Source organism: Pagrus major, chromosome 8 (genome assembly GCF_040436345.1).
Source record: "Pagrus major chromosome 8, Pma_NU_1.0".
Taxonomy (NCBI): Eukaryota; Metazoa; Chordata; class Actinopteri; order Spariformes; family Sparidae; genus Pagrus; species Pagrus major.
In genome coordinates, this window is record NC_133222.1 from 16,535,541 (window position 1) to 16,558,875 (window position 23,335).

The following is a 23,335-nucleotide window of genomic DNA, read 5'->3' on the forward strand; positions in this document are numbered from 1 at the left end:
GGTACAGTGTCTCATAATAGGGGGAACTCTCTGTCTCAGCCACTCCGCCCCATCACTTGTTTCTACTACTTCAGTAAGAGGGTCAGATCACACGTTTACTTCAAGATACAAGCTTTCAAGGCATAACATTGTTATGACGTAATGAGTTTTGTTTGTAGTTCGCACCTACATTATGTCTGACAAATTGTTGGGGCTCCAAATCGCACAATACACCAATTTCTAGATAATATTGCTTTAAGGTAATGTGCTGCTGACAGGATTAACTGTTTTTTAGACATTACATAATCACCTTAATCTGGTTTATAACTTACAAAAAACAAAAAATTAAGACTAGTATTTATTTATTCGATGTATATCATACTGTACTAATGCTGCGCCACATCTGTGTACAGTAGTTCTGGCTGTTTGTTACTGTACATTTATGGCATTTGGCTGATATCTTTCTCATATCAGCTCAGCAACAGATACTGCACAATACATTTGTTATATGTGTTGTTCAAAAGGCAATGAGCCATGACTTGTTTCTGAATTGTTTTTTGTGATTAGGGTGAAGAGTTTGCATTGGGATAACACAGATAACACAAGGAATTGTGTGTAAGATAAGTACATAGTATTTAAGAGCACACAATATTAGGATACTGAAGCAAATCTGCGAATCGTTAACAGATCATCCCCAATGCTATTGCAAAAGATCATATATGGGTAATATAGAAAGAGATATTACATTACAGAGTGAAAGGAAGGTTACAGTTTTGTAGCTATTTTGGTAATTTTTTTTCATTGATTCAGCTGGCATATGCAGTCCTTACGCATTAATTCCCCATTAACAAACATAAGACTTTCACAGATGAAGCCGTGTTAATCGCATGCCATTTGGCAAATAACATATAGCAGTTGGTACAGTACCAACCCTGCATTCATTTTATTTACATCTGTCCAAGGTCAACACTGGGGATGTTAATGCCATGTTAGTTTCATGCTCAATACATCCAAATACCTGTTCAGTAAGAAAAGAAAATGTTATATTATTCTAAACATTCTCACAAATGCATCCTTTGCCATGCCCTTGTCATTCCAGCTGTAGCTATCAGTCTTGTTATTTTTTGAATCACCAAGTGAAGGTTGCCAGATACACTGTAGTGGCAAATCTAGAGATGAAGAGATAACAGATGGAGCAGTTCACAGACACAGGAAACTGTCGTGGTGGTGAATGATAAAGGTGTGAAGAGAGACTCGACGGGGAGGCAGACGAAGGTTATTTAAAGCGCAAGGAACACTTTGATTTGAATGGCTCCCTGACCTAGCTAAGTGTGCCTGCAGCTGTCAATATGACTTATAAGTAATTACAGAAGGGAGAGAGGGATGTGTGAGCGGCCGAGCTGTGGCTACTGTATGCACGGCTCAGATCCTCTGCAATGGCATGTGTGACAAGGAGACATCAGGTTTGGCATGAAACGGACAGACAGGCTTATGGTGCCATTCTGACTCAGTCTGGGAATAACCACAAGCTGGGAATAGCAGGGTGGCAGCAGTGTGTGGGTTGGTGTGAACAGTCTGCAAGCATGTGTATGTGTCTGCATGTGCTTGTCAGAGAGACAGAAAGACAATATTTGAATTTGAAGATTAATGTTTAAATATGCTGGTATATTACAGATATCCACAATATATATGGAGATTACAGTACATACATACTGCTGTGTGGCATTAAGGAGTGAAGCTGAAATACTAATGTAACACCGTGTCTTTGACCTTGAAGTTTAAGGAGAAACTAAAAGGCACCATGAGCGACATTTGTCAACTCTTATCAGATGTCCCCTTGCACTGGCTGAGCTGTCACTTTACCCAAGAAAAATGTCATTGTTTTCCTCTCTCTGCTCATAACACAATCTAATCACAGTTTGTCCAGCTCATCCTGTATTGTCCAGGTGGCCCCACTCTGAGAAGGAACAGAGGGACTCTCAGCATCAGTAAATGTCTTTAACCAGGCTGATGTGATGTAGCCCAGATTACACAATGCCCTGTGTGCATCCAAATACACTCATGTGTAAGTAAACCAATACACGTACACACCTGCTTGCATGCACGCACTTTTACACAAAGTGTGCGCCACATCCATATCCTATTGAGTCAGTAACATCGGTAATTCAAAGAGGCTGTGTGTCCTTGACAAGGTCTGTAATAGTGTGATTATACGGAGAAAGCTGCACTGTGTGGTCTAAGCTGGATCAGCCTAGTTGGCACATACACAGTCTACAGACTTTACTGACAAGCTTACATTTCCCCAAACCCAAACAGTCTTACTGAACCTACTATGAGCTGCTCCACATGGTGTAATATAGGTTGGATTGTGTCCTGAGTATGACATTGATTTTGTTTCCTATCTTTTCGGAGCGCTGTGATTGATGGTTCAAGGGGAAAATAGCTCTCAGCATGTTGAAGACTATGGGCTGCCCACTGAGCCCCATTTGGATGGCATGGTATTATGTGGGCTGCCCAGCAGCCTGTGCTGAATGGCAGAAACAGCTATGCCATCTGTTACACTCTATTTTCATCTCTCTGCCTACCAGCGGGGAGAATCACGGCCCAAAGGGACTGCAACTGCTCTCACAGAGTCCTATTTGTTCAACAGGTCAAGTCTAAGGCTTGCAGGGGGGGAGCACCAAACTCATTTATGGCATGGCCCAGGTGATTACAAAACCCCACACATCGCTTCACTGGGCAGAGCTGGTGATAAAGACGGAAATACTAATACAAAAAAGTAATCAGGTGCCTCAGAGAATTAGAGGAGATTATTGCTGTCACAGTTGTTAAATGACCATAACCCAATGTGTCCTCAAATGCTTCTTAAGCCTGGTTAAAAGGATCATCTTGTGAATTGAACTCTGTTCATGTAATGTGTTTCTTGGGTTGAGAAAAGAGAAATTTGGGGTTTCCAGGTGAGGATGAAACAGTGGCTGGCAGGATTCATTTGAGATTACTTGGCGCAAACATGGTGTAATCCCCTTATCTGCGTACTTACCTGTCCCTGACAGTGATCCAAGCCTACCTCTATGAACCTCATTGGCCTGACATTCTGGCAGGAGAAAATCCCTGTCTAATGTGTCAGCCCAGGCAGCTTTAACACCTGGCACGCCAATGCTTATCTGCTGAGCACCCAGAAGCACCTGCATTATCCCACTGAAGCCTCACAACAAGCGAAAGGGTTTCTAATATCCACACAGTGAAATTACAGTTTGCGTCATACCACAAACACACAGTGTGCAAAGTGCATACCATTACTAAGTGCTTAAAGCCTGATCAGAATACATGTACAGTATCAGACACCCCCAATTTAGTGGCTGGCTCCGAGGGGATTTTAGAACTGAAAAATCTGTCTTTTTACTTTCTTTTTAAATGAATGAATGGTCTAGCCCTTGTTACTGTGACTATGACATCCCCCTTCAAACTACAGTCTTAAAACTGTAGTTAATCCCTTGAGCCAAACTGATGATCAAACATGAACAAAAATGTACTGTATTGGTCCACAAACTTTGACTCTTCAGGGTGAAATTTGTGCATCAGCTCTGTGCAGCATTTGCATTTCTAGTAAGACCTGTGCTTGTTAATCTAGGTAGGCCTCTAGATGTTTGTTTTTTTGTCTGTATCTTTTTTTTCATTTCTGAAAAATATAGCTCTGTCCGCTTTGAAACATTGTTCCGTATTGAAATGAGAAGATGATCGTGACAAATTTTAACAGCAAAATAATTGGCAAAAACTAGTTTGCCACTGCTAACAACAGCGCAGTTCACCTTTTTAGACTTTCTCAGGAATATTAAATATTCAGCGGCGTGTACTTTCAGAGTTGACAGTCTAAAGTCGTCTGGGCACCAATGCTTAAAATTAATGGGTTTCTGCAAACACTGAATTTGTCTAAGGCAATGCTATGAAAGGCAATCCATTATAAACATAGCACAAGTAAAAGCACGAAAACCAACAGTTGTTTAATGAATTTCCGGTCCGCCATTTTTCACTCCTGTTACACAACCTCAGTCCAGCATCACCGGCCGCAGGCAGGGCATCATTTCTTACAGGTACCGACCAGGTGGAAGATAGCTAATGACCCTGACCGCCCTCTTTTGGATTAATTTCTCTGTGCTTTGGATGTAACACTTGGATCAAATTCCAAGTTTTTTTCTCCTGAAAGTTTTGCTTCTTCAAGAGACTTTTCGCGGAGGCCGCAGCAGCTAAGTTAGCAGGTGAGGAAAGGTCAATCTAGCTACTTATTGTCACGTGTCACATAATGTCACGGTATGGCACTCGCAAATAGAAGACAGCATTCAAATTTGTCACAACTTTTGCTGTGTCATTGTCTGTTGTGACAGTTTTAAACTTATTTGGACGGTGATTAATCCTGACAGATAACGTACATTATCCCAACGGTGAAAGTTATGTAAACATTCAGGTGAACGTACTAGCTAAATAAATTCGTCGCTAACGTTTGCGTTAGTTCTGCAAAGACACCTTTATAAGATTGTGTAACATTAAATATTTTCGGTCCGGAAGTAGGTTAATTTTATATGTTTGCTCATTTTTCAAATCAACAGACCCTTTTGAGGAAAGTAAAAGAAGTTTGCCCTTGTTTTTACCGACATCTGGTGGTGTTTCAGTAGCATAGCCATGTTGAGGCTGGCTTTATGATGAGCAGAAATCCGTTTTCCAGCTCGTTTGAGATGCTTTTCCTCTAACAAAAATGTCTGAATTTACACCATATTTAATGTATACGTAGAGGGCAGTGGCTGTTTACTGTTGCAACGCTGAAACACCTTTATACTCGAGTGTTCGCGTTTGCCAGCCCTCCTGAACACAAATCCGCGATTAGAAAGTCAGCCAAAGGAGCCACCGTAGACTGTCCGATTTGCTTTAAAACGTAAAATACTTACAATAGCGTTGTTTTTTTATATATAAACGCGCAATCTCTGTACAATATGAAATGTTAGTATGCGTTTAAGTGAAGGAAAATAAGACGCTAGGGCTGGATAGAAAGTATGAGGGATTGTATCCCATGATGCACTGCGATAGTTTGAATTAAATGTTAACATAAAATGGAACTTAAGCCTACCAAAAGCAGCTGGATTCTAGAGTATATGTTGTGATATGACGATCGTGCTCAGAAGACGGTGTGATCGCCTCAAATTAAAACTTAAAAAACCGTAACCTAATATTACATGAAGCAGAATAACACTCCTGACTATACCAACATCACATCAGCTTTGCGCAGTGGCAGTATCGTAGCCTATGAGGTTTATCCGAGGCGCGATTATTGCTAGTTGAAAACTTTACCCAATACCCCGCCTTGACGACTTGAAATATAGTCGGCAATGGCAATTTTTGACGGTCTCTAAGGAGACTGTTTTAATTGTAAAAGAAATCATAGCATGAGATAGTAGTGGTGTTATGGATACATGTAAAGGGCGTACACTATCCCTGAAGTCTTGAAAGCATTATCTCTTAATCTTATGTTGAAACACAGCTGTATAGTGTTTATTTTCTTGTTAGACGAATCCTCACATAAACACTACGTACATTTTTTAAATATTTGATTTAATGAGATGTGTAACTTTTTATATAGCAAGTCTGAGGTTGTGCTGTATTCTTATCGGTTTCATTAAACAAAAATTAGACTACATTTGGCCCAAAGCATAGTTTAATGTGCCAAAATCAAAATGTACTACTCAGTAGAGCTAGTCTGAACTACCTTCTGTTTTTGTTTTGTTTGTTTTTTTACTTTGGAAAGTATCATTAGACCTGTCCACTCCAAACCACGATCAGTTTATGCCCCCACCTACTCAACTTTAGTAATTAGGCATGTTTACACACCCATAAATAATGCTTCTTAACCCACATAAATAATTACACGAACAGTAAAAACCTTTGTTTGAAACATTGCTTTACCAATCATTAAAGTTAACATCCGTATAAGGACTGGTTTCCTAATAGTTATTCTGCGTGTTAAAACCCTAACATAGGGGTATGTAGATCTTAGAGAGACCACCTCAGTGATCTACTTGCTGCATCCTTTTGCAGAGGCAATTTCGTAGCCTATGAAGTTTACCTGAGGCGCGATTATTGCTGGTTGAAAACTTTACCCAATACCCCGCCTTGACGACTTGAAATATAGTCGGCAATGGCTATTTTTGACGGTCTCCGCACGGGGACTGATATAATGTTGAAAGTGAAAACAATGTGTTGAAGCTGCCGTGTAGTAAACGACTGTTTTTAATCGAAAAGCGTTCTTTTATCTACTGTACCATATTCTCTTAGTTCCCGGGTATACTGCAGCACCTCACTTGCGTCCGTCTGTATTTCATTCATCTGTATTTGTAGTTTCGATTTGTTCTGTTATCTCTACACGTTTTCCCCTCTGTTAAAAATGCGATTAATATTTGAGTAGAAATAAAAGTGGCATGGTCAGAACGCAATCATGTATCCCGGTTGTTCGGGGGGCCTAAAACAAAGACGTACCGCTGGGTACGTCACTTCCGTTTATAACTTGTTACAATTCTTGTGAATTTTAACGTTATAGGTGAGTTTGTATGTTGGATTGCTTGTTCGTGACTTTTTCGAACTGATGGCAAGTAACTGCACGATCCGACCACAAAGTTGCAACAAAAATATGTTATAGAAGATATAATGACGACACGATTACACTTCAGGACTGTTTTATGCATAATATAGTCTTATTCTGTCTTCTACATATGTGCTGTTCACAAACACTGGAGATGCATGATTAAATTCTCCATGGCCTCTCTCTGGGCATAACATTTCTACAAATTTCCACATAATTATAACGATATATTATAAAGTCGTATACTCGTAACCACACCCACTGTTGAAACCATTACAAAGACGTGTGTGGCCCGGAGACACTACGCTCTCGTCTCCATCTGCTCGTCAGCTTTGCGCAGTGGCAGTATCGTAGCCTATGAGGTTTATCCGAGGCGCGATTATTGCTAGTTGAAAACTTTACCCAATACCCCGCCTAGACGACTTGAAATATAGTCGGCGACGGCAATTTTTGACGGTCTCTAAGGAGACTCATATAATGTCTAAAGTGAAAACATGTTGTTCAACCTTCTTTATAGCGAATGAGCTTTTAATAACGAAAAGCGTTTATTTAATCAAAGTCCTCTATTTTCGTAGTTCCTGGCTGTGCTGCTGCACTTCACTTGTGTCCGTCTGTATATCAGTATGGTCGTGTAAAAGGCGATTGTATTTGTAGTTTCGGTTTGTTCTGTTATCTCTACACGTTTTCCCCTCTGTTAAAAATGCGATTAATATTTGAGTAGAAATAAAAGTGGCATGGTCAGAACGCAATCATGTATCCCAGTTGACTGTGTTCGGGGGGCCTAAAACAAAGACGTACCGCTGGGTACGTCACTTCCGTTTATAACTTGTTACAATTCTTGTGCATTTCTTTAACGTTATGGGTGAGTTTGTATGTTGGATTGCTTGTTCGTGACTTTTTCGAACTGATGGCAAGTAACTGCACGATCCGACCACAAAGTTGCAACAAAAAGATATGATAGAAGTTATTATGACGACTGTGTGGTTAAACGATTACACTTACGGACTGCTTTATGCATATTATAGTCTCATTCTGTCTTCTACATATGTGCTGTTCACACACACTGGAGATGCATGAATAAATTCTCCATGGCCTCTCTCTGGGGATAACATTGTTTATATTTCTCTATAATTATAACGATATATTATAAAGTCGTATAGTCGTAGCCACACCCACTGTTGAAACCATTACAAAGACGTGTGTGGTCCGGAGACACTACACTCTCGTCTCCATCTGCTCGTCAGCTTTGCGCAGTGGCAGTATCGTAGCCTATGAGGTTTATCCGAGGCGCGATTATTGCTAGTTGAAAACTTTACCCAATACCCCGCCTAGACGACTTGAAATATAGTCGGCGACGGCAATTTTTGACGGTCTCTAAGGAGACTCATATAATGTCTAAAGTGAAAATATGCTACTGAAGCATCCTTATGGTGAAAAAATGCTCAAAATCGAAAAGCGTTAATTCATTTACAGTTCTCAATTATCTTAGTTCCCGGGTACACTACAGCTTTTCACTTGTGTCCGTCTGTATTTCAGTATGGTCGTGAAGAGGGCGATTGTATTTGTAGTTTCGGTTTGTTCTGTTATCGCTACACGTTTCCCCCTCTGTTAAAAATGCGATTGATATTTGAGTAGAAATAAAAGTGGCATGGTCAGAACGCAATCATGTATCCCAGTTGACTGTGTTCGAGGGCCTAAAACAAAGACGTACCGCGGGGTACGTCACTTCCGTTTATAACTTGTTACAATTCTTGTGCATTTCTTTAACGTTATGGGTGAGTTTGTATGTTGGATTGCTTGTTCGTCACTTTTTCGAACTGATAGCAAGTAACTGCACGATCCGACCACAAAGTTGAAACAAAAAGATGTTATAGAAGATATTATGACGACTGTGTGGTTACACGATTACACATTCACTACTGTTTTATGCATATTATAGTCTTATTCTGTCTTCTACACATGTGCTGTTCACACAGATTGGAGATGCATGAATAATTTATCCATGTCCTCTCGCTTGGGGTAAAATTTCTTCATAATTATAACGATATATTATAAAGTCGTATACTCGTAACCACGCCCACTGTTGAAACCATGACAGAGACGTGTGTGGACCGGAGAGACTACCCCGTCGTCTCCATCTGCTCGTCAGCTTTGCGCAGTGGCAGTATCGTAGCCTATGAGGTTTATCCGAGGCGCGATTATTGCTAGTTGAAAACTTTACCCAATACCCCGCCTAGACGACTTGAAATATAGTCGGCGACGGCAATTTTTGACGGTCTCTAAGGAGACTCTTATACATGTGAAAGGAAAAACTATCTAGTATCTGCAGGGAGTGTGTGGGTTGTACATATTAGGGCGTTTCAATAAAATGTTTTAATGAATCTGTTCAGAGTAAATGGTTGATTATTGTATGACATATCAGAATTTTTATTTTTGTGTTTTGTGAATATTATCGGTCTACAAAAATAATGCTACACATTTAATTTAACCTTTATTGGACATCAACATCCCTAAATCATTTTGTGTTGAGTAAAGTAGTTGAGTGATACTTAACTTCTCTGATCAACTTTGCATTTACTGTGTCACTCATTTGATAGTTGTAGGTTGTGGCATGTTCAAAGGCCTAAGGACAGTGGATGTCGCTATTGTACAGATTGTAAAGCCCACTGAGGCACTGTGATTGAGATTTTGGGCCATATAAATAAAATTGATTTGGGTTTGATTTGATTCATATATTTGGATATACTGTACATTATAAAACAGCAGCATGTTTCCTTTTTTGTAGTCACTCTTATGTACGAAGAAATCAAACCTTAAAAGAGTTGGTGATACTCTGTATTCTAGTTATTGTGTAATATACCTGCTAGAACAGCAGAGGGCACTCTTAAACAGGATATGCGATGGTGAACGTGAGGAAAAAATTAACTGTGAAGTAGAGGAACATACAGTTGTTTCTGTTAAAATCTTTACACAAAAGTCAGTGTGTTTTCTATCTAAATGATAAAAAAATTCTATATTTTAAAGATAAAAAACAATTTGGGTTTGTAATTTGAAAGTTTGCCTTTTTTGCAACCAGATGATGATTGGTGCATAATGAAAGTTACTGCTCAAACAGTCTCCTGTGATTGAAATTCTCTTTCTTAAGTGAAAGTAACATTTGTGCAGTCATGTTTTACCACCCCGTAGAGAAGCATAATTGCAGTGATCTCTGATTAGAAGAGGGGTGGCTTTTTAGACAGTCACGGGGGTGGAGGGGTAATCAAGTCAGTCTACTCATTAGGCAGATGAGCTCAAAACCTCATGTCACCCTGTAAACACTCTCTTACACCCTCGCTGTTATATAAGCACACTTCATTTTCTAACTCTCTCCATAATTGTAACTGTCATGTGGCATTGTTTGGAACCTAACCTTCAACATTGTAAATGAAATAATATATTTATTTAGTATTAGTCAGTATTATTTAGCTTTAGAAAAATGTACCTAAGTTCAGGAGTACTTATTAGGGTTGAGAACATTTTTAGATTGCTATCAATTGTAGTTTGTGATTGACTGATATGTTTTTCGGGTGGATACCTGTACCAATTACTTAAATTTGGAACTGTAAACATATGAAGTAAAAGGGAAAATCTTTGTCTGAAAACTTAGAATAACCACTAATGTAATGTAATTAAGTACAATATAGAGCCTGACCGATATATCGGTTGGAGGATATTATTGGCCAATATTGGTCTATCACAGATATGTCGGTATTGGCGCATATGTTGTCCAAATGTGCTGATATGAAGACTTTTTTTTAAAATAGATTCTAATATAGAAAAAGATGCTTAGGATAATTTATAGTCAATAAGTTCCCAGCAAGTACTGTTTTATTGTACTGGTGTCATTTTAGACAACAAGGTCTATTGTTAAACTGTGAAATCACCTGCTGCTGTTACATTTCTTTGACACAAAAGTTTGATAACAACATTGTTAAATCACAAAATACAAAAAATCGATAGTATATCGATATTGGAAATTTTAATTGACTGATATCCTTATTGGCATCGGCCCCGAAAATCAAGTATCTGTTGGGCTTTAGTAGAGTTTACTCTTATAATGGTCTTAATTACAATTTTGAGGTTATACTTTACTTGAGTATTTCTATTTTCAGTCACATTGGGTTCTATTGGACTCACTGCTTTCAATCTTCATTATAAGTCACGGTAACATGAGGCATTGTACCATCATAACTAACGTCAGTGGACTTCATTTAAGTTCTTTTAAGTTGTCTGCTTGCATGTGTTCATCTGCAACCCAACAGTTTAATTGTATTTTGTTATTTTGCATTGGTTCTGAGCAATCATTACTCTGAGTTAAGTTCACTAATGTGATTATTGTAATCCAGCTGGTTGTAATGTATCTTTCCTCATCCCTGGTAATCAAATTCTGCCAAATGGACCATGCTTTCAGACAAATGGAGCATTGGTAGTCTTTATCAAAGGTGACACTACGGCTTTGAAGAGCGATTCATATTTACATAAATTACTTGAGACAGCTTTTGCATTTAATCTTCATTCAGTGTGACCGATGATGCACTTGCATTTACATCCACTGAGCATTGATCAGACCGCACCAAATGGAGTTTCAGGGTTGATGGTGCCTGTGTGCAGTCCTCTTGACCTGCATATGACCCGGTGTTTTCTACATTTTAAGATGTAGTTATGGTACGTAGAGATATTATGTGAGATAAGCAGGAGTTTTCCATCACTCCAGATAGTTCTTTACTGTCAGAAATGGCATGGCAAGATATGGCTTTGTTCTATGTAAGCGACAGCTGGACGTTTGCCAAACATAAACAAATAAATTGCACAGCATCACAGGACTAGTTCCTAGGTAACCATGTGACAGTGCCGACAATTGCTATGGAAACCAGTGTATTCTCTTGGTCTCTCTCTCTCTCTCTCTCTCTCTCTCTCTCTCACTGTCCCTCTCTCTTTCTCTCTGTCTTTTAGTTCTTTCAGGAAATGTGTGAGAATATTCCCTTTCCTGTGAATTGATTTTACTCTCCAGGTTTGACAGTTATGGAGGAAGACACTCTCACGTCATAGAAAGTAATTTCCCCTCATACTCTGTACAAGCTGTAGAATGTATTCAGGCAGGCTATACACCAGGGAAAGACACTGTGGATGAAGATAAGATGTAACTGGTAGAGCTGACAAAGCTTTCTGAAATACGAACACTACTTTCGTACATCACCATGCAATTAGCTGCCCTGCTTCCATGCTTCCCCCCAACTAGTATAATATGAAAAACCGTAATTAGCCTATACTCTGTTACAAATGAAGACATTTTTCAAGATCAGAGTAAACAAAAACTAGTTTTAATCATTTTCCTCAGATCTTTTGTTCTGCAAGCTAATTTGCAATCTGCTTCACAGCAGGTCTTTTGTTTTGATTCTGTTTGTCACAAATCCAGTTACAACTCGATGTTCCAAATGGAAAACCAGGCTTCTCTTCAAAGACGGAGACATCACAGCGTATTCTATTAAAAAAAGCAGGTGCAAATCTAAAAGAGATGCTTTGAATTGCGGCCAATTATGGACATCCTTGTTGCATCACCTTTATGTGAGTACTTTTCCTCTTTCCTCAGAGCTGATCAGAAGAATTAGCCCATTATTCTCGGTAGATAACCAGAAATGAAGAGATCACACGAATGAACAGGAACCTCAAAAGTTATCAAGTTATTCAACACACCCAATTAAACTTGCTCCAATCCTCTAATGCCATCTCCCGCTTAATCACTACGTGGTGTACAAGGGGTTGCCCCCAATTAGCTGCCTTGTGTGACACCCTGACACCCTGCTGCATCGTGATTGTATTTCAGCTTCAATTACTCTGAAAACCCTTCAGGCAGAGGTGATTGGTCTCCTCCTCTCTTAATTTTGCTTTCTTTTGCTCGTTTTCCCCTTCTTTTGAGTCATAGGGGCTGTCAAAAGATAGTCCTTCATGTTTAGGAATAAAGGAGCCATAAACTGTAGCAATCATTATGTTTTACAGTTTTATGTGCAATGCTTGGCAGTTCTGTGCATATGAAACAGCTGAACAGTATTTATATTTTTAAAGTCATGCTCAGTGTTATGTAGTATTACAATCTATCGGGATAACCTGAGGTGTGATCATTGCAAGTTGAAAGCTTAACCTAATACTCTGCCATGACAACTTGAAAAAGTGTGAGAAATAGCAATATTAGACGATCACAGAGAAGGAAGGAAACATATAAATGTTGCTCTGAAGTGGAATTTGGTGAAGACAGATGCAAGTAATGATCAATTATTTATCAGTCAGCTTTATTTACCAGCAATACCAGCATAACTGATGATGAATGGCCTTAAAATGCAATAACACTTTTCTTGTGTCACTGAGAATGGAGTCTGTGATTACACTGCCAACAACACCACACAGCCAGATCTGGTACAGCAGTTTCTTGTTATTCTGGTTGTCTCTTGTCTTAATCACTTTAGCTGATAGCTGATTTTCTTGAGAATTGTTCAGCACCAGACTGTGTTATTCACCATCATAAAGATTAATGTTGCACCAAAAGGGTACAATGTCCATAACACAACACTGCACACTTAAAGCCCTATTCGTACACTACTGATATTATTGGGGGACCTCAGGTGATTTAGAAATGACCCCACTGCATTAGTGTTTTGTGTGGCGCATTCGTACAGGATTAAGTAATTGACAATTTCCCCCGCATATGATTTCAAGGCAACAATGTATCATCAATGTTTCAGAAGCGGAGTGTCCGTTCTTCAACAGCCACATTAATAGTATAGTTAACAGTTGTTTTGTTCACTTTCTGCATGTGTTGGAAGCATAAATACAAATGAATTCACAGCTCATTTAGATCAAGTAACAAATGCTTTGTTGCTGTACTAACCTTTCGTTGCTCACAACCTTCTGTCATCACTCATTTTAAATGTCAATATAGATGATCTCACAGCACAGCTGTTGACTGTTGTTCAACATATTATGAGCTGCAATCATATTTCACAATTGTTCTGTTGTCTGGCAACAGAAAACAGATGTTTGATAAAATACAACACCAAAGAAAAACATGCAGATTTGCCCAGGACTAATATTATCACAGGATAATACTGTGTTTGGCAAAATATGGGTGGTAATTTTAGGTGGAATTTTTGGCAGATTCTCAAGGGATTAAGATTACGTACATTCTCCACAGGTATTACAAATTACTAGAGGCCAAGAGGTTATACAAGTCTGGTAAAAATAGGACTTAAGACTGCAATTCATAGCAAAAACAAAGGCATTTTTCACATGCATCCTAGACCAAAAGGTGGCAATGTCCATCTCCTGAGATTTGAGGCACACAAAAGCAAAACAGCCAGTAAAAGTTTCTTAAATTGTTTTTTTTTTATGTCTGTAATTACGATTTTTTTCCTTCTTCACAAACACCTAAACGACCTGTCGTAATGGTGAGTGAGGTAGTGTGATTTAATGAACAGACTCCAACAAGCTGCAGTTACATTCAGTGTTACATCATTGTGAGGATTTCACATTTTGGCACTATTCAGCTGTGTTTTTCATCTTTTATTATGTGCAAAACTGGGCTAATCTGTCTAATTAGCTCAGCAGTAAACAATGGATATTCACACTGTATAATTGCGATGCAACTGGGATGTCGGTAACAGAACTCTTCTAGTTATGTTTGATAAGGCCTCAACTGTGTGTTGATGAATGAGTCAGAATATCTGTGAATAGTTTTTGCAGGTTGAGAAGTTTGAGATAGGGATGTTCCAAGCCAGTGCTAACGATCATTGCCACTCTAATTGGTGCATATTAGTATAAACTAAAATAAAGCTGATCAAAAGCAGATCCTTTCTTTACTGAACTCTACTGCGTTTTGTCCACCTCACTCTGCTAGTGTTGCTGTACTAAATGACAGCCTGGCTCTACACTGCAAGCATTTTAATTTTTATGTGGGTGAAATCAATCATGCAAATGTGAAAAATGATTTTGTAGCACCGGTGATTGACTCTGTTCTTTCACCTGCGTTGGCAAAATACACATATTTTCTAGATCCTAACAGTAATGAATCTGTCATCTCTTCTCTCTTATTAGCAATGAGTAGTGTACAAAACATTCAGCAAGCAACTTCTCACTTTTAGCACGTTGCTTTTGACTGTTGCTGACATCAGTATTTAATGACTCGATGTAACAATCATCTATGTTATTCCAGAATCGCCTACTGCACCTTTAAAGATAACAAGCATCAGTGGTGGCATGTTATTGTCGTGTATTACTTGATGGCAGGCCAAAATAAAAATTTTCTGTTGTAAGGTTTGCTTGCTCTCTGCAAGCCACTGACAGTACTCTTGCAAAAGCTTTTTATGAGGTAAAAGAAGCATCACTTTGCAACACCACTGTACAATCGTGCTGATCGCTTCTTATCTGTGTCAGTCGCATCGTCCTGGTGAAACTTAATTCTATATCAAAATTTAAAGCTTATCAACTTCATAGTTTTGAATCAGGAACTTCAGTATGTAGAGCAAGAAGCTTGTGAAAAGTAAGATATGCCAAATTAAGCACACTGCAGCTGTTTAAATATGCCAGATACATATTTAATCAACAGTTAGGTAAACATAAGTGCTGGATTGGAGTCTGTAGCCATAAGTACCCAGTTTGAAAGAACTCAGATCAGGATCAGTGCCAAAAACATTCCTAGCTTGTGTAATGGTGTGCTTGTGTGTTGTTTTTTACACGTGTCAGTGTATCGTTTGTCAGAACAGGGAACCACGTCTCCCTCAGACTATTAGAACCAGAGCCCCGGTAGCCCCCTAGTAGCCTGCGGCTTTAAGAAATAGCTTTTTAAAAGGTATCAGTCTCCCCTGTTTCCTCAGGATCCAGGTGCTTTTAATTGGATTTCTTTGACAAAATTATTGCCTGCTCTCAGGTCAAACTTGGATGTGTGGTGTGTAGTTTTAACAAGTGTGCCTATATACCAACTTTACTCATAAGCAAACTTCACAAAGAACTTTCATTTGATTAGAAATTATAATATGACCAAATGTTGACCCCCTCCTCCCCACCCCCACCCCCACCCTTGCCAATGGTGCAATTCCTTGTAATCCTCCATCAAGCCTGCTGAGACTTCATCAAGCTACATATCGTGAATCAAGTCTGACATACATGTTGTATTTCTTCATGTAATATCACAGCTTTGTAGAAATGGCAGACCCAGCACTAAAGAATATTTTCAGAGCAATTTTGTACAACCGCCTCTACTAGGGAATCAATTAAAGTCCCCAAATGTAAAGACTGTATAAAAACATTTATTCCCTGGGACCCAGCCCCTCCAAGGTATTGTGACCTTCTCAAGCGAAACTGAGTTAAGTAAGAGCTCGTACTGAAGGCAGCACCATCCCTATAATCCCTTAGAAAATGGCTCTTTCAAAATCCTATTATAACAGCATAGCAGGTCCAAGCCTGGTCAAAGCAATTAGTCAGAGAAAATGAGCAACATTTTCCTGTCCAAATGGGCACATTAATTGATAAAGACAAAGAATAAGATCATATCATGACAATTTGAATGTTTTATTGTTGAGGATAATTGTGCTAGGCTACTTTGTGCCCATCAAAGACGAGGCTTTCCCATGGACTATTAATACAGAGCTTTTTGTCTATACTTGGATGATAATATTACATTTAATTTCCAAATTGTGTGTATTACTACATGCAAGAAAAATGTGCTCTAAAATGAATGCAGTATAAATGGAGTATATTTATTGAATTTGATTTGACAGACTAACAAGTAAAATCTGCTCAGGAGGTGTACCAGTATAAATGCTTTAGAAAATGCTCAGAAAGATTTATGTTAGGTACTTACTTTAGCCAGAGAGTTGTCTCCGTCAAAGCAAGGTTAAAATATATACTTATTAAACTCATGTGAGCATACAGTCTGTTAGCTGTCTGCAGGTGCTGGGTCCTAGATGGTATTCTGTCAGAGTACTGCTGAGAGGCTCTGCAGTAATTGAGTGATAGCAAAGTGAGACGTATAGGCTACTTTTCTTTGAGCTCAGCCAGGAAGTTTTAACAAGGTACAGGATTTTGAGGTTGGGACATCAGGTGGGAGTTTATTAAGGCACTACTTCTGACTTCACTGTGTCATGCCCTTCGTGCTGTGTCTCATCTGTTCTTGTCTCGCCAGTTGTTAACGCCGGCTAAAAATGGGCTCTGGTGTTGCGTGCGCTAATCTAACACCATACAATTTTTGAGGGAACATTGGGGTGTTGAACAACTTGGAGTGTGAGGTCCCTGCCTGGCTAAAATCTGAAAGTATCAAAGATGAGAAAGTTCTGAATTGAGACATATTTCATATAATCATGTATTTTTTGTGGGGGAGTGGTTGACAGGAAACAGAGGCAGACATGTAACAAAGGGCCATGGGTCAGAGTTGAACCTGTGCTGCTGCTAAGGACTCACTCATTCTGTACGTGTGGTGTGTGCTCTACCAGGTGAGATAGTGGGTGCCCTGAGTTGAGACAAGTTTTTACTCAAGCCAGCTTTTCAGGCACAAAAAAACAAAAATAGGTTAGACATAGTTTGCACAAGTAAAAACAGAGTCCTATCTAAACGAAACAGATCCTCATACCTAAACGACTGAAAAGGTTAATTGCCTGTCACTTCCAAAATGACATATATCAGCATTCCCAAAAGCATTGCAGCCTATCAGCAGCAGGCGTTAGTTGTTGTCTTAGTTGTTTGCTTGCACTTTGGTTTGGTATAGGCAGGAAAACTACTTGGTTAGGTTCAGGAAAACATTGTGGTTTGGGTAAAAATAACTTAACTACGTCAGTAAGTTAAAATAACTCACCGTTAACTTTTGGTTTCACACTTGAATCCTGTGCTTGTTTAAACCGACCGTCCATCTCCGACCTCAACCTAGGCTTCATCAGTCTTTATTTTGCTTTGTCTGACTTCATCCTTGCTGCTATGTTGTTTTCACAGTTGACCTATATGGACGGTTTTCTGAAGAGGACGGGCTTGATCTAAAGATGGTTTGTTTAAGGGTTTGACTGGTGTTCATGGTGCAGATGTATAGGAAGCTTCTACGAGTTCCTGAAAAACTTCAGGAGTGAATGAGAGCCCCAAGTGTAAAGCACTGTTGTGATTTAACACTCCTTTTGTGTAGAGCTACTGTGCTACAGAGGAAGAGGTAAATATTACAGAATGTTTACTTAAATGAGCCATATTTCCCAACCAAAATGCACTTCATTAGTGGCAAAGTCGTTTCAAGAGACTTCATGTCCTTGCCAAAAAGAACATTGCTATTTCTGCCACCGCCGTGCGTGCAGAGACAGCTTTACACTGCGGGGTAAGTGGTTAACAGACTGTTGATGCTTTGGACAAGGATGTGCTTGTTTTCTTTCACAAGAAATAGGCTTGAACATTGCAAGCAGGGGTTCTTCATTAGACCTACATGTTGTCATTTTTGTGATGTACTTCAGAGAGACCCAACACAACATTTGGACGTTTGAAAATGTGTGTACGGTGCGTTAAAGGGCAAGGAATCAGAGGGTTGAGCTACCAAAGACATGCGGTTAACTTCTTGTAATTTTCTGTTGAGGTTTTGTTTTTTTTGGCTTTTGGATGCCTCCTTTTGGTTGCCTTCTTATTCAGATGGGACCGAATATTTTTGCCACTGAAAATATCATGCTAATTCACTCTAGTTACTTGTTACTTCTAGTTACTCGCTAGTTACTTGTTTTGAGTGTGTAGGTTGGTGAAATGCAGCCCCTTGCACACAGAGTGCCCAGCTCTTTAATATTTTAACAATTAACCGGATTATGCAAACTGAACATTTTAATTTCCTCACTTGGAGAAAAAAGTGGCGGAGCGGCAGTTTGGTGTGTTCCGGCAGCACTTCACCAATGGTTGTAATCTTTAACGTTACACTTACCTGTCCAGTAGAAAGCAGGCAACTTCAGCGTCAGTCTGCAAATATTTCTCTGTCATCAGAGATTTCCATCTTTGAAAGGCAACTCCAGTGTTATTCTTGTTTTATGCTGCCGGTTGTCCCGATTTCGTTTAGTGTCTTGGAGTTTTCGTTTCTTCATGCTCCTGTGATTTTCTTGTTCAAAATAAATATGGTGTGCCATCCTTTATCAGAATGTTGTTTTTAAACTTGGTTTCAAACTTCTAACAATAAAAATTGTTTGGCAGGAAATAGCAGCCACCCGCTTCGTATGTAGATATAAATGGCTCATTCTAAGGTCATGGCAACACAATGACTGTTATTTTCGGGTGATTATACACTAATTAAAACATACTTCAGAATATTGCATTCTATTCTGCCAAGTCTGTTCTGCTAGATACCACTACATATTACACACTATACCTTTTAAATACAATCTCAGTCAAAACGTCTGGAAAAAGTAAGTTGAGTAAACTTTTTATTTGAGCAAGGTTTTTCTGGGGGGTTTATTCAAAGTGCTTTCATTATCATTAAAGTGGAAAATCCAGTAAGAGGCTCAAACAACAGAATACAAAGTTTGATACTGATAGGCAGCATTTAGTTGTCGGTTTGTAGGTTTTGCGATTGGGATGACAAGTGTTCCTCTATACACAAGATTTTTTCGCTTAATTTAATTTGTGTTAATCTTGGCACTTAATCCACTTTAACATTTATATGGCATGCATAATTCATATTGAAGCAGGATGTTTAATATGGCAAGGAGAGTACATTCCCACTGATGTTGTGATGATTGCCCCCATGAAGCATAATTAGAGCCATCGGAAGTGCAAGTCATCTTTCCTTCCGTACAAATCAAATTTAGAGGACATAATCATATATGCTCCTTTATTGGCAGCTAAATCAGTCTCCTCAGGGCCCCGCAGGTCTTTTGACTGCCACAGTATTTATTATGAGAGTATGTAGTCCACAGAGAAAAACAGGAAAGAGGCCTTTTACTGACACAATATAGCAAAGTGTTTTTGTGCCACTTTGTTATCTTGTGTCACATTTCGTTATTAGCACTCTTTGATGGGGATTCATGCGGGATGTGCGTTAGAAAGTTTATTTTCTAACTTTGTTTTTCCCCCTTGCTTGTTTCTTATATGTTACTGTGTTTATCATGCACTTAATATACTTTTTTCCCCTTTAAATTAAATCTATTTTTGATTCAACAGACATTTCATAAACGGATCTCCACGGCGTGAGCAGCGCCTGTACATTGCGACACATGTTGCCTTTCATTTCCGTGAGTCTCATTTATGTATTCCGCCTCACACGTGCTTTTCTCAGCAAAAATAAACCCGAAAATGGTCTATGGAAAGTCATCATACCAGCGTCTTGCAACAGTTTCAATGTCTATATCTGCAGAATACGTCACAGACATAAAAAAATATACTAAACAGATGAAGGACAGTATTTTTTAGGTGCAGTTGTTGTCTCTCTTACTCACTCTCTCTCTGAACGATTGTAAAGGAAAATCACATCATCATCATTATTGATCATTATGAACATTCTGATGTATAGTATATAGCATTTATAGATTTTACGCAAACCAGAAGAATTGTGCATCATCAGGCCATATTGTGCTTTAATCATAATCCCCACAGTAGTCATACTTTTTTACCAGCAATGATGGGAAAATTAGCTTTGTCTCATTACTGATAATTGGAGCCTACTGCCATGCATTGCTGTGTTTACAGTTTTTAATTCACTGTGGTAAAGAACAGTGATCAAAGCAAGCAGAATGTTTGCAGTACAGATGGCTTTACTTGATATGTGTTACTGAAAAGGAGAACATTACTGACTGTTCCTTAACTATCAACAATCTTCACCCGTCAGAGAAAACACAAGCAGTCAAAGCTGACCTATCAGTGTTCTGGCAGTCTCCACAGGCTGTCTTTTCAGCCAGTGTACAGGCGTTGAAAATGCACAATAATCCCTTAAAACACAATAATAAATCCCTCTTTAGGCTTTCGGCGCTTTGTAAGATGTTTTGACTTTCTGGGCTTGATTTACACCTCGACCCTCTCGCAGTGTGCATACTAGTAGATGCGTTAACTTCACTTGCTAGCACAGTTTGCGGTTATGTTTTGTTTTTCAGTCATCATGTCTCTAAGGGACACAGAGAGTGTGAGGGCTGAAGCTTAACTGTATCTGATCTTTATCTTGCCTTCCACTTCATTAAAAATAGCAGCAGATGCAGCAGATGAAACCCTCAGCAGCACTGATGCGTGGTACTGGTCAAAGTACACATTCTGGTATACAAATTTCATTGACCAGAGTGATCTTCAGACATACCTCTGCTAATATCAAGTAAGTTTGACTGACAATTTGATGTGAACTCATTCTGAACATGTCAGAAACAGTCCTGTCAGTAAATGGGAGCTGGCTTTTACTTGCATAAAATTTGTTAAAAATAGAAAATCTGAACGTCTCCAACAGGTTTGCCATTCAACTCTGCTGACTGACTCAGCGTGTCGTGAGGTTCTGTAAGAGACTCATTGTCGTTGGTGTCAACTTGAACCGTGGGGGCTGAGTGGCAGTCAATGAAACCAGCCAGTTTTGACATTTGCCATACAAAGCTCTTCAGTGTCAACACCACTAAGCCAGCTCTATCATAAAGTGGATCTATTGACATATGGGTAATGTCAATGCAGAAACCAGCATGCAAGAACAAGGACTTAGCCAGCTTTATTATTGGATATCCGTCCTAACCTTCAACCTTTTTCTGTGAGAGTGGTTATTATTTCCCAAAGAGCAGGCTGATCTGGGTCTGCGTCCAGGCCTGGTAGGTCACAAACAACCACACAGAGACCTGGGAGTGATGGAGCGTCAGTACATGGTCAACATCCATGACAAATCCCCTGTCAGACAGGTTCTCATTCCACTGACTAAACACGGAGGGCACAACATTATCTCGGAGGCAACACTCCAGTATTTCAAGACACAAATGGCTAAACCGCAACCAAAGCCGGAGAGGGCAACAAAAAACTTTGACAAATATAAATATGATTAGGAACCAAGTTGCATTACAAATGGAAAATGTCTTTCTTAAATTGCCGTAATAGTGTAAAATGACGAAAAATCAAACCCCTTGATTCAGACTTGATAAAACACCCAAAACTATTAAACTGAAACAGTCGTGCACAATCTGTTGGAGCAGTGTATTGAAATTATTCAAACATCTTGTAGAAATGCAGAGAATTTAATGCCAACTGGAGAGTGTGGAGCATAACAAACCCATCTGAAAGCCTACGTAACAAACAGTGATGAGTAAAGTCTATGGATGAAATGAGATGCATGCAGTTGACAATAGTATAAACAGCAAGAGATGCAAACTGTGAGCAGACAACACCATCTGGCCATACTTCTGTTTACACTCTATATTACTGATGATGTAATTTCTGGGAATCTAATCTTAAAAGGTTCTTCAGAATATCGAAGTGCTCTCTTATTATGGAAACATCATATAAAAACATTACAAATAACCAACCAACCAACAAACATGACTTTGAAGTTTCACATTTATAGAATTTATTCAGTAAATGTTTATTATTCGGTCAGTTTAGGAAGTCCGGAAGTATTAAATCATCTTGTTAACAAACTGAAACAGTAAAGCGACACTCTCTGGTGGTTTGGTCCATCAGCTTATTTCTGTTATTGAGTTTGAAAAGTAATAACAGGTTAATTGTCTAACAGCTTTCACTTAAACACTGAAGAAGCTTCTCCGGAGAATCCCATTTAATGAGAAAGGCAGTCAGAGTTGTACTAAATCATCAAGATCAATTACAAATTAGGATCCTAACATGTGACGCCTTTGAAGTCTAAATTCACATTTTCTATACCTTTTTCTTTCTTTTGAACACTGAGTAAATTAGGATTAATGTGTATCTATAATGCCCTTTTAAGAAAAAAGTGAGTCATTGTATTCTGGGTACAAAGTTGGTGAAAGTGCATACCATACAACTGTGTCCTTGGTTTTGATCTGGCCTGGAGCTTTGGTCCTCTGTCGCTTTCTTCTCTCTGCTGTGAAGAGCTGAATACAAAGCAAGGACTCAAAAACCCAGCAGCAACCTAAATGTCAAAGTAAGGAGGTTGTGACTCAGAAATGCGATAAGGTTTTTACATCAGACAGTAATACTCGGTACATGGTACAGCCAACATATCACAGTTCACAGTATTAGTAATATAGCCTTCAAACTTTTATAAAATGCTGTTTAAATATACAAAAATTACTTCATGTTTGGCCGTAGAGCAAACTGAACAGTAAACTGTTTACTGCAGATTTGTTGAGTTGTGCAAAATAATTAACATAAACAATACTTTAACACCATCAACACAGCAGTTTGGTTATTAAAAGTTTAGGAGAGGTGAGTGGGAATGACTTTAAATGCAGCATAGGATATTTGTCTCTTTTGTCTGTTTTCTAAATTTGCAAACATGCGCAGAATGCAAAAGTGATCAACTGTGACACAGGCTACTATAGCACCGTTCTTCTCCCTGCAGTCTGCCAATGCAATACCACTTGACAAATGCATTATCCATCTCGTTCTTCTCTGCTGTTTATGTTCTGTCACCCAAAGCCTCAAATGAAACCACAACAATGGGTTGAACCAAGGCTGACCGGTGGGCAAGAAGGTAATGTGTGGAGACTTTCAGGCATCAAGTTTCCTCTTTGTCATGTAAAATGTAGGGTAAATAGCTGGTGTTAGCAT

General features: G+C 39.0%; 5 non-coding genes across 5 annotated transcripts; all 5 read left to right on the plus strand.

The window, feature by feature from the left end:
* Positions 1–5,245: 5,245 nt before the first annotated feature.
* On the plus strand, positions 5,246–5,386 carry LOC141001809 (U4 spliceosomal RNA). The gene has a single exon (XR_012179605.1). It is a non-coding gene; the product is annotated as a U4 spliceosomal RNA (small nuclear RNA).
* A 665-nt stretch (positions 5,387–6,051) lies between these two features.
* LOC141001799 (U4 spliceosomal RNA) lies at positions 6,052–6,194 on the plus strand. Its single transcript, XR_012179595.1, has one exon. It is a non-coding gene; the product is annotated as a U4 spliceosomal RNA (small nuclear RNA).
* Positions 6,195–6,932: 738 nt separating this feature from the next.
* On the plus strand, positions 6,933–7,073 carry LOC141001814 (U4 spliceosomal RNA). Its single transcript, XR_012179610.1, has one exon. It is a non-coding gene; the product is annotated as a U4 spliceosomal RNA (small nuclear RNA).
* Positions 7,074–7,846: 773 nt separating this feature from the next.
* LOC141001815 (U4 spliceosomal RNA) lies at positions 7,847–7,987 on the plus strand. Its single transcript, XR_012179611.1, has one exon. It is a non-coding gene; the product is annotated as a U4 spliceosomal RNA (small nuclear RNA).
* A 764-nt stretch (positions 7,988–8,751) lies between these two features.
* On the plus strand, positions 8,752–8,892 carry LOC141001816 (U4 spliceosomal RNA). Its single transcript, XR_012179612.1, has one exon. It is a non-coding gene; the product is annotated as a U4 spliceosomal RNA (small nuclear RNA).
* Positions 8,893–23,335: the final 14,443 nt, after the last annotated feature.